We start from the raw sequence: 13,799 nt of genomic DNA on the forward strand, positions 1-13,799 counted from the left end.
CATTTATCCGAGGAGATAGCGAGTCCTTTATTGATGTCACCATAGCAACCAATCGTGTATCTCAAAGAGTAACCAACTGGGAGATACTTGATACCGAAACACTGACAGAGCACAGATATATCGCATTCGAAATTAAAGTAGATAGAGCGAAGACCAAAACAACTTCAATAAGGCCCCTTATTGATTGGACCGCCTTTAAAGCCTGCATAGAGTTGCTTACCATTACTCCAGATGAAATGAGTCATGAAACAGTAACCAAGCTGATACAGATGGCAAGCAAGAACAGCACGCAAAATCGAATACTAAAGACTGAAACATCATATTGGTGGAATGAAAACATTGCTGAAAAACGGTCACTATGCAACAGATTAAGAAGGGTACAACAACGTGCGGCGAGAAGAAACAACCCAAATCGAGACGATATTGAAGCAATGAAAGAGGCGTACAAGACCAATAGAAGGGAACTCTGCTGCCTAATTAAGGAATCAAAGAAGAAATACTGGAACGACATATGCAAAGAACTCGATAATAATATATGGGGAGATGCGTATAAGCTAGTAGCAAAAAAGCTTAATACTCTAAAACCCTATGAGCTTGACATCGAAAAGAAATCCGAAATCGTGGCAGTACTGTTTCCACCCGGAAATGATAAGTGGAGATACCCTGAAAAGGAAGCTCCAGCCCCACCCTTCACAGCAGAAGAGCTAAGGAAGGTAGCCCAAAGTATCAAATGTGGAAAATCACCTGGAATTGACCAAATTCCCCCTAAGGCTATCAAAATAGTAGCAGATTGTGCCCCAGATTGGTTATTAGGCATGATGAACAAACTACTTCAAAAACAGGAATTTCCAAATGAATGGAAAGTTGCAAAGATGGTTTTAATACTAAAACCAGGAAAGCCAGCTGAGTTACCTAGTTCCTACAGACCACTCTGTCTGTTAAATTCCTTGAGCAAGTTACTAGAAGCGTTCATACGGGGAAGACTACAAGATGAGCTTGAAGACAGAGGAGGGTTGCACATGTGTCAGTATGGCTTTCAAAAAGGGAAATCCACGATCCAGGCTGTAGAAGCTGCACTGAATACTGTAACGGAGTTCAAAAGTAGATTCTGCACCCTTGTCACAATTGACGTTAAGAATGCTTTCAACACTGCATGTCACAGCCTGATTATCAAAGAGCTACAAAAAAGGAATATATCGACATATCTAATAAACCTTGTCTCTAACTATTTAAGAAACAGAAAGCTGCAATTAGAAAAGAATAGGGAGATGGATATTACGTCAGGTGTTCCCCAGGGTTCCGTCCTAGGCCCACTGCTATGGAATGTACTATATGACGGCGTGCTGAGCTTAGAACTAACTCGTAATGCTGTAACAATAGGATTTGCTGACGATCTGGCGCTGATAGTCGGAGCAGAAAGCCAACAGACATTGGTTACTAACACCAACATGTGCCTGGAAAAAATAAATACCTGGATGAGAGACAACAAGCTTGCTCTTGCCCCCCACAAAACTGAGGCAATCCTACTAAAGGGTAAACAAAAGAGGGAGAAAATAAGCTTCAGCGTAGACGGAGTCAATATAAAGCCAGCAAAGAACTTGAGATACCTAGGTATAACCATTGACGAAAGTAGAAATTTTGGCAAACATGTAGAAACAGTAACAAAGAAAGCTACAGAAAGGGTGTCCAAACTTGCTCGGATTATACCAAACGTAGGAGGTCCTAGGCAAAGCAAAAGAGCAGTGTTGTGTAGTGCTATGCAAAATATTGTCCTATATGGAGCCCCAATATGGCAAAAAGCGCTTATGAGAAAAAAGCACTTTACTACGGTCAATAGAGCACAAAGAGACATGCTGTTGCGAGTAGCCTCCGCCTTCCGAACTGTGTCTGGAGTAGCACTCCAAGTAATTACGGCTACGGTGCCCATTGACCTCTTAGCCCAGGAAAGAACATCCAAGTACAAATCGCTACAGAATAGCAACGAAGCTAGAGAAAGTTCCCTCACAACATGGCAAACTAGATGGGAAGGTGAGACAGTAAAGGCCCAATGGACCAAAAGGTTAATACCAGACATCAAGCCGTGGGTTAAGTGCGAGCACCGCCAGGTAGACTACTACCTGACACAGGTCCTAACAGGACATGGCGTCTTTCGATGCTATGCTAAACGGTTCAGAAAAGACACCACGGATAGATGTATATACTGTGCCGCCGTAGACACCGCCGAACATACCATCTTCGTATGCTACAAGTGGAGAGAGGTCAGAGACAGGACTTACAGACAGCTGGAATGCGAGCTCACTCCAGACAACATTGTAGAGAAGATGCTTGACAGCACAGAGAACTGGAAATTGGTGCAGAACTTGGCTAAGAGTATTCTCAGCAACAAGGAAAAAGATGAAAGGCAAAGACAGCAGAGAGAAAGGAACCCGAACTCCTAATCCCGAGAGGGGAAGGGAGACGTAGGGTAAAAGGAAACCACTGATAGCCCGTCACTCATGAAGTATGTTCCAGGAACGATGCCATAAGTGACAAAAGGGGCCGTAGACGACTAGAAGGACACTCCAACCGTCCGAGCCTCTCTGCAAAGCAGGACTCCGCAGAGGTGGTGAATGTTTCCCAGCAAATTGCTGAGGAAGTGTGACAAGTCGTTATTTAAAAAAAAAAAAAATTGTTAATACGAGAAAACGAGTTATTTAATTAAACGCAATTTTCTTACGTGTATTCTTGATTGTCTAAGCAAATATTATATATTATTGTATTTTGTATTGTTTACACATAAAAAAATATTTACTGATAATAATCACGACATTTATTGGAACTTATTCAATATATACGATTGTTTTTGAAATTCTAATTATTAACACGAGAATGAGTTTTACAGTAATAGGCAATTTTTTTACTTACTTGTATTAGTGGTTGCCTATACAAATTTTATATTGATATGGATTTTCTGCATATAAATATTTCGTGGTTGGTAAAATGTTTTTTTGAAAACTACTTTTATTCATTATTGTATATTTGAAATTATTTACTTTGTTATCGTCCATGAAATTACTAATATCAACCTTCAAACATATACTAATAGATTTAGTAAATAAATTTATCTTGAAATAATACAGTGTCGGACTAGCTATTTATTTATGGTACTAATTTTCTATAATAATGAGGATGATGTATTAGTACTAATATATTTCTATTGTGAACTATAATTTCTATAGCTCTTATTATACTTTTAATTATCTATTAATGATACAAGCGATTATTATAATAGAATAATTGAAAAATAATTGATTTAATAAAATCTACGCCATTGTTTAATGTTGCATCTAAACAGATTGAAATTAAAAGGCCAAATAGATTATGTTGATCACTATATCACTTGATTACTTTTCATTTTAGTTAATACTGATAACTGATAAGGTTCATACGAAATACGTATTTCGAGTAGTATATCTCATTTTAGCCGTATGTTGTTATTACGAAAGTTTTAAAATGGAAAATGGGAACGTGGAAATGTCATACGCCAATGAAAGGTAAGTTTTTGATAATTTGATCAATCAATTTTTATATTATCTTATACCAAAATTTTTTCGTAAACCAGTTAAAACAATAATTGAAAGCACGAGTCGAAATGTTTCGAATATATATATATATATATATATATATATATATATATATATATATATATATATATATATATATATATATATATATATAAATATGAAAACGATAATTTAGTCAAAAAAAGTGAAAAAATGCATTTTTTAAATTATATTGATCAACTAGACGAATGGTAATTTAGAGTGATCACTGTTCTAAGTAAACTGCTTGAAATTGCGGAAATAGTTGGAAAAAGAGGAATTTAATTTTTTTTACTATATTTTACGAATATTTGTATCAAATTTATTGGAAAATTTGATGTTTTGTCTATTGTTTTATCTAATTTTTAATTTATAAAGATTATGTTATCACCTAATTTACTGTCGCGAACAATGATCATAAACATCAACCAAATCATTAATTTGAGATATTTAATTTGTAAATAAATATGCCCATTCAATTTGGAAAACAAAAAATGATGATTAGTTTTCATAAATAATTCTATTTAATTTACAACTACACATTTTTAATCTTTTGTTAAAACTACCTTCAAACTGTTCGTTCAAATAATCCTCTTCTCTGAAATAATCGATGGTTTTTTTCATGGAATATACCAAAGCTGCGATAATAGTGAAAGTCCCGGTTACAACAGTGATGGAATAATAAGAACATTTAGCATTCACTTCCTCTTCTTCGTTAAAACCCATCCAAGTTAGAGCTTCTTGTATATAAGAAGTTTCTTTTTCTATTTCCTCTTCGATAGACGACAATTTATATAAAATACACTCGTAAACTTCCAAGTAGTTCAACCATATATTACAAATACCATGTTTGATAGGTATTACGATGTTTTTGATAATATCCATAATAAAATCTTTGTCTTCTTCTACTAACGATTTTGTTGAAAAATATTCTTCGTTGTGACGAGACGATTCGGTAAAAAGCGGATAAATGTAACCTTGATTCAACTGAGTGTAAAATATCAATAGAAATAATAAACTAGGAAAAAACATTCTCATAATACGTTGACATTTGATCGAATATAATTTGACATACAAATATCAATTTTGTAAAGTCAAATTAATAAGATATTTTATGACATAACCCCAAAAAGTCTCGAACATGACGTATATATATAAAACGACATTTGACACGGCGTTGGTGGTTAGATCCCTCAATTTGAATCTACAGTTACTTTTCTACAAAATATTTTAAAATTCAGACAAATTTTTAAATGAATCGGGATTAATATGAACAACTTATTTACCAGAGACTTTACAAAACATTCTGATTATCGATTAGATCAGGAAGTTAATTCCAAGTTTTCAAGTAAGAAAATGACTCTCTATATTTCGCCAAATTTTCGTTTTCTTGCATCCAGTCGACTGTTTGTTAAATAAACACTCATGAGCATTTACAAATTCCATCAGCCTTTCACTCAGATAAGTCATCTGTAAATACAAACTACACTAGAAAAGTGAGGTTATGTTTTTGACGTTCAGCACGTCAAAAGTAGAAATTTGGATATCTTCGACATCAAGAACTCGTATAAGCGCGATCGTTGTGTACGTTATCACCGTTTTTAAACTATTTTTGATATTTATGAACGTCTAGAGCGCGTTCAATCTGTGTATGCAAACGACAATGACCGTCAGCTGTTTAGCGTGGAACGTACTCTTTCGAATACGTATGACCGACGTAAAAAAATTGACAACTGACCGAGACGTTCGTCTTTTCATATAAAAAACTTATGAAATTAGTATTTGTGCAATTGCCGAATCTATAGGAATAAAGTGGACGGTAGATTTTACGTGAAGAACAAGAAGTTATTGACACTTTGAATGCGATTGAAAATGATCAAACTGATTAGAAAAGGTAATAATTTGTGACGAATCAAAACTGCATTAAAAGGATCAAGATTTTAGTCTGTTGAAGATCTGGAAGAAAAGGCGACGCGCGTCCTGAAGAAACTGACTTCTTGCAGTGTTTAGAACAAAGGAAGATTCGCTTGGAACTATGTAGTAATAGAGGAGGGGTATATATTCAACGTGGTAATAAATAAATATACATAATATCAAAATAGAATGTTTTATATTTTTCCATAGACATACTCCTAGTATTTATAATCGTGGCCTTATTTTGGAGAAAACTTTTGAGGCTTTTTTATAATATAATTAGAGCTCGGATTAAATAGAATCTTGTACACCGTACAGACGCGTTTAGTTCATAGATTTAAATCAAGATCATCATTTAAAGCAGCAGGTTTTGTTTTTTATATAAATAAATGTCGAAATTAGCTTTAGAGCAAACAAATTTTTCGTTTTTCACAAGTAATATTTCATTCAAATTCTTTCGAAATAACTTTATTTACCCCTAAGTCTTTTGTTTGCGATACAAGAATCAAAATCAGGTGATTTTGAAGAATCGATAATGATTTTTTTCTTTTTGACAAATGAAAATGAATTTTGACAAATGATTAAATGAAGAATTGAAAGATTAAATACTGTATAGAATATAGTCAGTTTAATTATAGAAATAGAAAAATAAATCACATACTATACAACATATTCACCTTGTCCATATTCGGACTTGTGTGATTTCTAAGTTATTCTCGTCGACGTTACCCGGTTGATTACAAATCAAAAAGGGAATTAAAGATAATGAAGAAATTAACAATATGATGTTATTAAAATCATTTTGCGAGAATGTAATATAAATATTTTTTTTCATCAACATTTATACATAACAAACTTATCAGAATTGCATTAGTTAATTTATTAATTAATTAATTAGAATCATAGAAAATCCCTTCGCTAAAATAAACGTGTAATAATGAAGGAATTATTAACTTCATGACAACATTCAAATGATTTATTTCAACTATGGTGATAACAGTAATTTCGTTATTAATTCATGAATATCGCCGAATGAATTTCGTGTCAATATCATGTTTGATAATTGAGTTTTTGACCTGACGAAAATAATATTTAGCAAAAATTTGATAAATCGCTTTAACATGTTGGCATGTCGATGTAATGAAATCAAATGTTTAAAAATCAAATTTGAAACTCAATGTGCAGTTTAACGATGCATTGGACTGCTACGTCGTTTACGAGGGTGGTCACAGAAGTACCTGGCATCACTTAGCGGTAGTTGTTCAGTATTCATTTGGCAACCATCAATAGTGAAGACTCTAGAAATGTTGAAGAAAATCCACGATGATTATCTACTGAAAGTGCGCGATCTAGTAGATAGATTCGACATTCCAAAAAGTGCAATACATCATAAAAACAGCGTAGTGAAGATGTTTCCATCGAGTGTTTGACTGAAATAAAGCCTCTTCATAACCATGGATCAAACTTGGGTCTATTATTTCATACCAGAAACAAAAAAACAGTCAAAACCATGGGTTGAAAAAGGATAAAGACTCCAAAGAAGACATAAACCATTCCATGTGCAAGGCAAGGTCATGGTTTAGGTTTTTTGGATTATTTTGCATAGAAAATTTTGTAAAAAGGAAAAACTATCAATGGCGAATAGTATGCGAACTTTTTGCAACGTTTAAGCGAAGCAAAAACGGTCGCATTTGGCTAAGAAAAAAGTGTTTTTTCATCCGTTGCACACCCCAATCACCAGATTAAGTCCCCTCTGATTATTTTCTATCCCCAGACTTGAAAAATGGTTCTGTGAAAAAGTGATATCGTCTATTTTGAGGAGCTTTACGATTCTTATTATAAAAAGGATATCGAACTTATTAAACATCGCCGGGAAAAGTGTATAGAGGTTTCAAAATTTGCGTTGGGTCAGATACTTCTGGTATCATCTTCGTATCTATAGGAATTTAGGCTACAAAAAATAGTTTATTCAATACATAATTCCATTACGCAAATATCGATGAATGAATTAGTTAATGTGATATTCTTTTTTTTCTTAAATAGTTTCATTAATGAAAAAACGGATAATGTAGCACCATGTCGAACGCAATACGGAGTTCCTGAAAATTATAATCCTGCCGATCATCCTGCAGTAAAATTAAGAAACCATTCCAAGTAAGTAATTATTAACGACAGATTTTTAATGTTTTTTTTAAAGATTTCAAGGAATGAATCTTACGAAAAAGTAGTTTTATGGTAAATTATACAATAACTGAATATCTATCGGTGTTTTGACCATTTTAAAGTCAGATTGGTGACAAATCAGTATTGGCAAATCCAGAAACATGTGCGCAGTGGTTTTCTAAAGATGTAATATCACTTTCAACATTTTCGTGGTCTTACGAAATCAAATAACAACTAAGCGTTGTGATAAATCATTCAATCTATTGATGCGTATATTTTCCAAACCTAGACTGATGTTTTCGTTCCTTATCTGTTTCAATTATAAATCCAAATAATTATCATCAGGTCACAGTCTAATCTATAATGTATAACTGGAAACTGATAACCTTCTGAAGAATGTCGTATCTCAGATGTCAATATCAAACTGGATTTAGTTGACCTTAACGCAGGGACTAAAAAATTTGCTACCACAAACAACTGGTTTTGGTAACTGTTGAAAAGTACCGAGACTGGAGATTTAGAGTTTGAAAAAATTGTGTTTTCTTTTTCTTTTTCAGTGTAGATAGGAGTGAAACGCAAAGAAAAAGAAGATCGAAAAATAGGTTATCAAATAGGCGCAGTACAGGCTTCGTCAATCAAGAAATAGTAGAAGAAGCCTTACAACTGGGACCTAAAGGGACAAGTGACTGAAAAATTTAAACAAAACGAACGTCATTTTGAGTGTTTTTATATAATTTTCACATTTCCACATCGTTGTTTGATGTAAATTTTCTTCAGACTGAAAATACTTACTTAAAAAGATTATATTTTTGGTATTTAATATTCTAGCTCGAGTATTTTTGCCAGAGGGCTTGTTTCAAAAATTTGTCTTCCCTTATTTTCTAATGAACCTTCTGCTAAACTGCTGGATTTTCTTTCTCCGCTCCAAAGTCTACCACGAGCCGCACTGACGAGTGTCTTAAATAACTTGTAGATCCAAGTACTGAGCAATATTTTCAGCAGTGACCATAAATTCGCTAATAACGTGTGTTTTGTATCCTGGAATTCTCGTAGGAACTCCAGTTCAGCTGTTCTGCGCGCTCCCGCGATTCCTATTATCGTATTGACCTAAATCATATCAAAATTATCGTAAATTAAGTTGTATTTTTGTAAATTTCGTCTTCAGTCTCTTTTATAAATCTTTCTACATTCTCCTTCGTAAAAATATCCGATTTTTTTGCATGGTATCCCGTTGATCGTTTCTTTAGACTAATTACGTAAATAAATATTAACTGTAAGAGTGTTTTTTTTTAATTAATACTCATATTAGTGCCATAGGACATTATAGTTTTTAATCCAAAATAAATAAATTTATTGTATAGATTAATCAATGTACTTCAGTTCAATCTGCATCCAAAAATTATGTACATTTTTTGAATACGTGAAAAGAAAACTTTTTTTAATTGCAATACTATAGCAAAAACTGAAGCACCAAGTCCAAAAAGGTCAAAACCTATTTTCTGAACAGTAAGAAGGATCAAGATGCAACAAAATGCATTCGATTCGGGAGAGCCTCGAGAAACTCTGAATAGGAAATCAAAGTAGGATTTGTGCATGGGAAAAATACATTTTCAAAGTCGAATATAACGAAGGCACTGACCTGCAAGGTAAACCAGTTCACCTCCAGTCTTTGAAGACGATAACTTACTGAAACGCGCGACAGACACAGTAATTTTGAGTGTTGTGGTGGTGAAAACATTGTCCAAATTTGTGCCTATTTTCATCAAAGGCAATTTTTCTCAAAGAAGAGGCGGGTCACATGATCCTCAACGAATCCTCGTCGTGTGGATTCTGGTCGTTCCTGTACCCACTGGTTTAAGTCGATTAACTCAAAGCAGCTTCTTACGACCACAAAATGGAATGCTGGAACTGCGGATCATCCGAGGTACCACTTGCAAAATTATAATCTGCGGGGAAGATTTGGACGAACAAAGCCCATTTTTTATAATCTCCAACACGTCTTCTACATTGAGTAATGAATGAACTTGTCTCATTCTGAAAATGCGTCTACTCGACGAGCACGTGTTATCATGAGGCAGATACAACAGTCTGAAGCTTCCTTTTAATATCTTTTTCTACATCGTATGTGATCGATATTTTTAGATCCGAAAACCTCTTTTAGAGAGTAATTTTTCACTTTTGGGCCTCCGTAAAAGACTCTTACAACTCGCTGGTCGATTGAAAGTTAAACTGTGTCCTTGTTTAGTAAATAAATCCAAAGCAGCATTGGTTTTTATGTAATTACTAAACAGTTGCTAACAATCACTGGAGAAAGAACGTCTGTAGGAAATATGGACAGTTTCTATGAGTCGTTGCGACGCTTTCTCTATCCTCCGAGGTTCCAACTCGGTTCTGCGCAATCTCAAGCATGCGCAATATAGATAAAGTGTCTCGAACGAGAGAGAAAATGAATATTATCGACACCTTTTACCTAGGGACGTTTTTTCCCGTATCAACTGTCCATATATCTAGCAGACTTGAAAAGTTAAAAAATCTTATTTTAAGTAATTTGTACCGTGAACAAAAAAAAAATTCCTCCTCCCAGAACCTCGGGACCAAAGAAAATAGTTCTAATAATAATTATAAATATTCCTGTCTAAATCAAATTGCGTAAGAAAAAAGCAAAACTGTATGTACATAATTTTTGTTTTCATTGTCATTTTCTAGTCATTTAGATTTTTAACTTAGTTGAATGAAATATGACATTTTTATTGAATTTGTATGTATCTGTGGTCTATAAATTATAATTTGTTTCATTCATTTAAATTTTTACTTATTTCCTTTTCCTTATTTTTCTAATTTGACTAGATATTTCTCACAGTTTATGCAGTGTCGACTCGTGGTACAAAATTTCAGGTGTTGTATAATTTAAATAAAAACTCACCCTGTATAAAGTTTATCGTTTCAGTCAAACTTAGATTACAAAGAAAAATATAAATCACCAAGCATTTTACGTTATTATCAAACTTTTATATTAAAATTTTCAAAAATATTCTGAACAACTTGAACAGATTTAAAATTTCCAGTACTCGAAGAGCAAATTCAAAAGTTTCACAAAATCTAATACAATTAATAATTTTCGACAATATATACTTACGAGGGTTGCTCCTTAAGTTTTGATATAGATAAACAAAAACATCGTTTTTCAAGATATTCTTCATCAAGATGAACCTCCAAAACATATGTTTCAATCAACCGTTTCTTCAGGCGTAGAAAAACATTGACCTAGCAATTTATTTTTGATCATTGGGTTCTAAATAAGGAATGTACGACGGTTGACCCATTAATTTGACGTTTTGATTGTTCAAAAACGCATTTGTTCCAACTAGGAGAAGGATTCGTCTTCTACGAGTGGTTTCTCCGAATTTTTCGGCAAACAAATGCTTGTTTCCCATTTCGAAACGCTCAACTTCTGTTGGATTTGGCTGGTCTTGAAAGACCCATATAGTCTTCAGATTCATGATTCGTCGCCTGTCAAGCACTTAAACATGCACCGGAATTGAATTTTTTCAGCATTTCTTTGTACCAATCGATACGAACTTTTCTTTGAGTGGTATCCAATGCTAACAAATATTTTTGACAGCCATTTTGAATGTATTCGTATTGAACTAAAGCCCAAGAATGTCTGAATATGTCACATCTAAATGAACCATAACATTTGTTAATCTTAATTACTACTGCTACGATCTCGTCCTATGACGTAGATCGTGAAGTCCGTCCTGTTCTATTATCTAAAATTTGGCGGATGTTGTGGGCAATTTCCATAAGGAATTTTCACTTAATGTTTTTTTTTATGTACGCCGGCAATTTCTTCATATTGTTTTTATATCTTATTTATAGTATGTTGCAGTAATTTTTATTGAAACAATTACTTTTTTATTTACGTCAAATTACAGGTCAGGAACATTCCGTATATGATTAAAGCGTGTATAAACGGGTCTGTTACAGCCGTAATAGTCAGTGAATAATTGAATGTCGTAGTGAACAAATCGAGATTTAAAAGTAAACGATGAATTCAAATAAATGATATAATTTAGTGATTAATTAAGACTAAGTGGATAATTTAGTGAATAGTTTAGTGATTAGTGCTATAAAGTCGCAAAAAAGCATCTTCTTAACCTAGAATTGGACGGATTGCAGCGAACTTTTCAAGTTAAACATGACGTTGTTTCAAAGCTAAATTTTTCTTTTTCTCGCGCTAAAAAATAAACCATTATTTACTAAAATAGTATTGAACCAAGTTTCAATGCAACTATGCAACTAGTGTGAATTTTGATTAAATTTGAGCTATTTGAATCAATTTTTTCACGTGCTGATATTTTCATTGCTATAAGTATAAATTGAAACTTTTGAGAGTATCAACAATAAAAAATTATAAAATTGAAGATAAAATTTCTAATCAACTTTTAGTGATTACTAAATAATGAAAATCGGTTTTACAAACTATTGAAGGACACTCCCGTCTATTATTCTTTACAATTTTATTTGGGCTGGTTTCAATAGACTGGTAAAATGATTTTGATTTACTTACGAAATTTTATAAATTTCAAAATAATTCTATGTTTACATTTGGCAATAACGCAATATATTCTTATAATAATTTATGGAATGCTACAATTTATATATGTAAAAATGATAATATTTCGAAAAATTGTATTACGAATAAATAACTTTTAGTACCAAAATTCTTGTTTCAATTTACTTGGCTATAAAATAATTTCGAATAAATAAAAGCTTGATTGTTATTTATAGCAACAAACTAGATTAAACTAGTTTGTTTGTGAAATATGTTGAATCTAAACGCGGCAGATCTTCAAAAATGGTACCAGAAAAACTTAGAGTAAGTGAAAATAATAAAATAGACTTAATAGTAAGTAGGAATAATCAATGTTATGTTATTTAAAACACCGTATCGACCATCATCAAACCAAAGATCAACCCTATATGTAAAACGACGAAAAGTTCTCCTTGAATTTATTTCGTGTAGGAAGATTGACAGGGGAAGGAGCGGGACTTGTACGACGAGAACAGTGAATAATTCAAGTGGCGATCCAAGTGTTGCTGCCCTCGAAGTCCCCGAGGTCCATAATTTCGTCGAAGGGAGGTCAGAAGGGTCGACAGGTCGATTGGCGTACTTTAAACATGACACCGGACACGTAAACTTCGGCTTCGTAGATTTCGACGAGTAAGTTTTTAATGGTATATAGTTTTTATCATATAGGTAGTAATTGTTCGATAATAAAAATAAAATCTGTCAACACAGAAATCCTATTGACGGCGCCACTTGTTGCTGTTTTGACTGTTCGTCACCAACATCGACAAACACTAACTTCAATAATTTATTTGAATTCTTCGATTTCTTTGCTAATTCGTTCTTTACACTACGACTATTTAGTATAAACTGAACTGAACTGCGCTAAACCAACCCGTTTATATATCTAAACGAAGTTGTTGAGAAGTCTTGAAAAATAAAGTGACGAAACAAATAAATAAATAAACCGTTTGTTATAGAAACTGATAGAAAAAAATCATCAAACGGATTCCGGTGCTCGCACGTCGAATTTTAGAATTTCAATTCAAGTTATGTTGTAACGAGTAATTTTTTGGTATTTCTTGTTTAAAATATCAAGTCGCTATATTTGTTATCGTTTTTTATGCCTAGAATTTTCTTAGGTAGGTGTCAAAAACATGCTTATTAACATTTAAACTTAAAAAAAGTGAAATTAATAACGAACTTTCGACCGGGTATGGAGAAAAATCATATATACTACATGTGCCGAAAGTTTTACCTCGGGAATCATGATGCGCAGGGTCAAAAATTCAACTTTCCTCCCTTGTAGGGTAATATATTATTTTTACCTTATTTTGACTAATTTTCAATCTTAAATTTTTACGTCCAAATATCGGTTTTTTTTTGAAAATCGGTGGGCTTTTAGTTTATTGAAAACTTTACGTTTTGATAGTATGGAAAAATTAACAATACTATGATGAATTTTTTCAGAAAATGGACAAAAAATTAATAAACTGATAAAAATTGTATGTCTGTTTGATTTTATTTTTTTACATAAATTTTCACGTTATGTGGGAAAGTGAATACACAAA

This window comes from Diorhabda carinulata, chromosome 2 (assembly GCF_026250575.1).
Source record: "Diorhabda carinulata isolate Delta chromosome 2, icDioCari1.1, whole genome shotgun sequence".
Taxonomy (NCBI): domain Eukaryota; kingdom Metazoa; phylum Arthropoda; class Insecta; order Coleoptera; family Chrysomelidae; genus Diorhabda; species Diorhabda carinulata.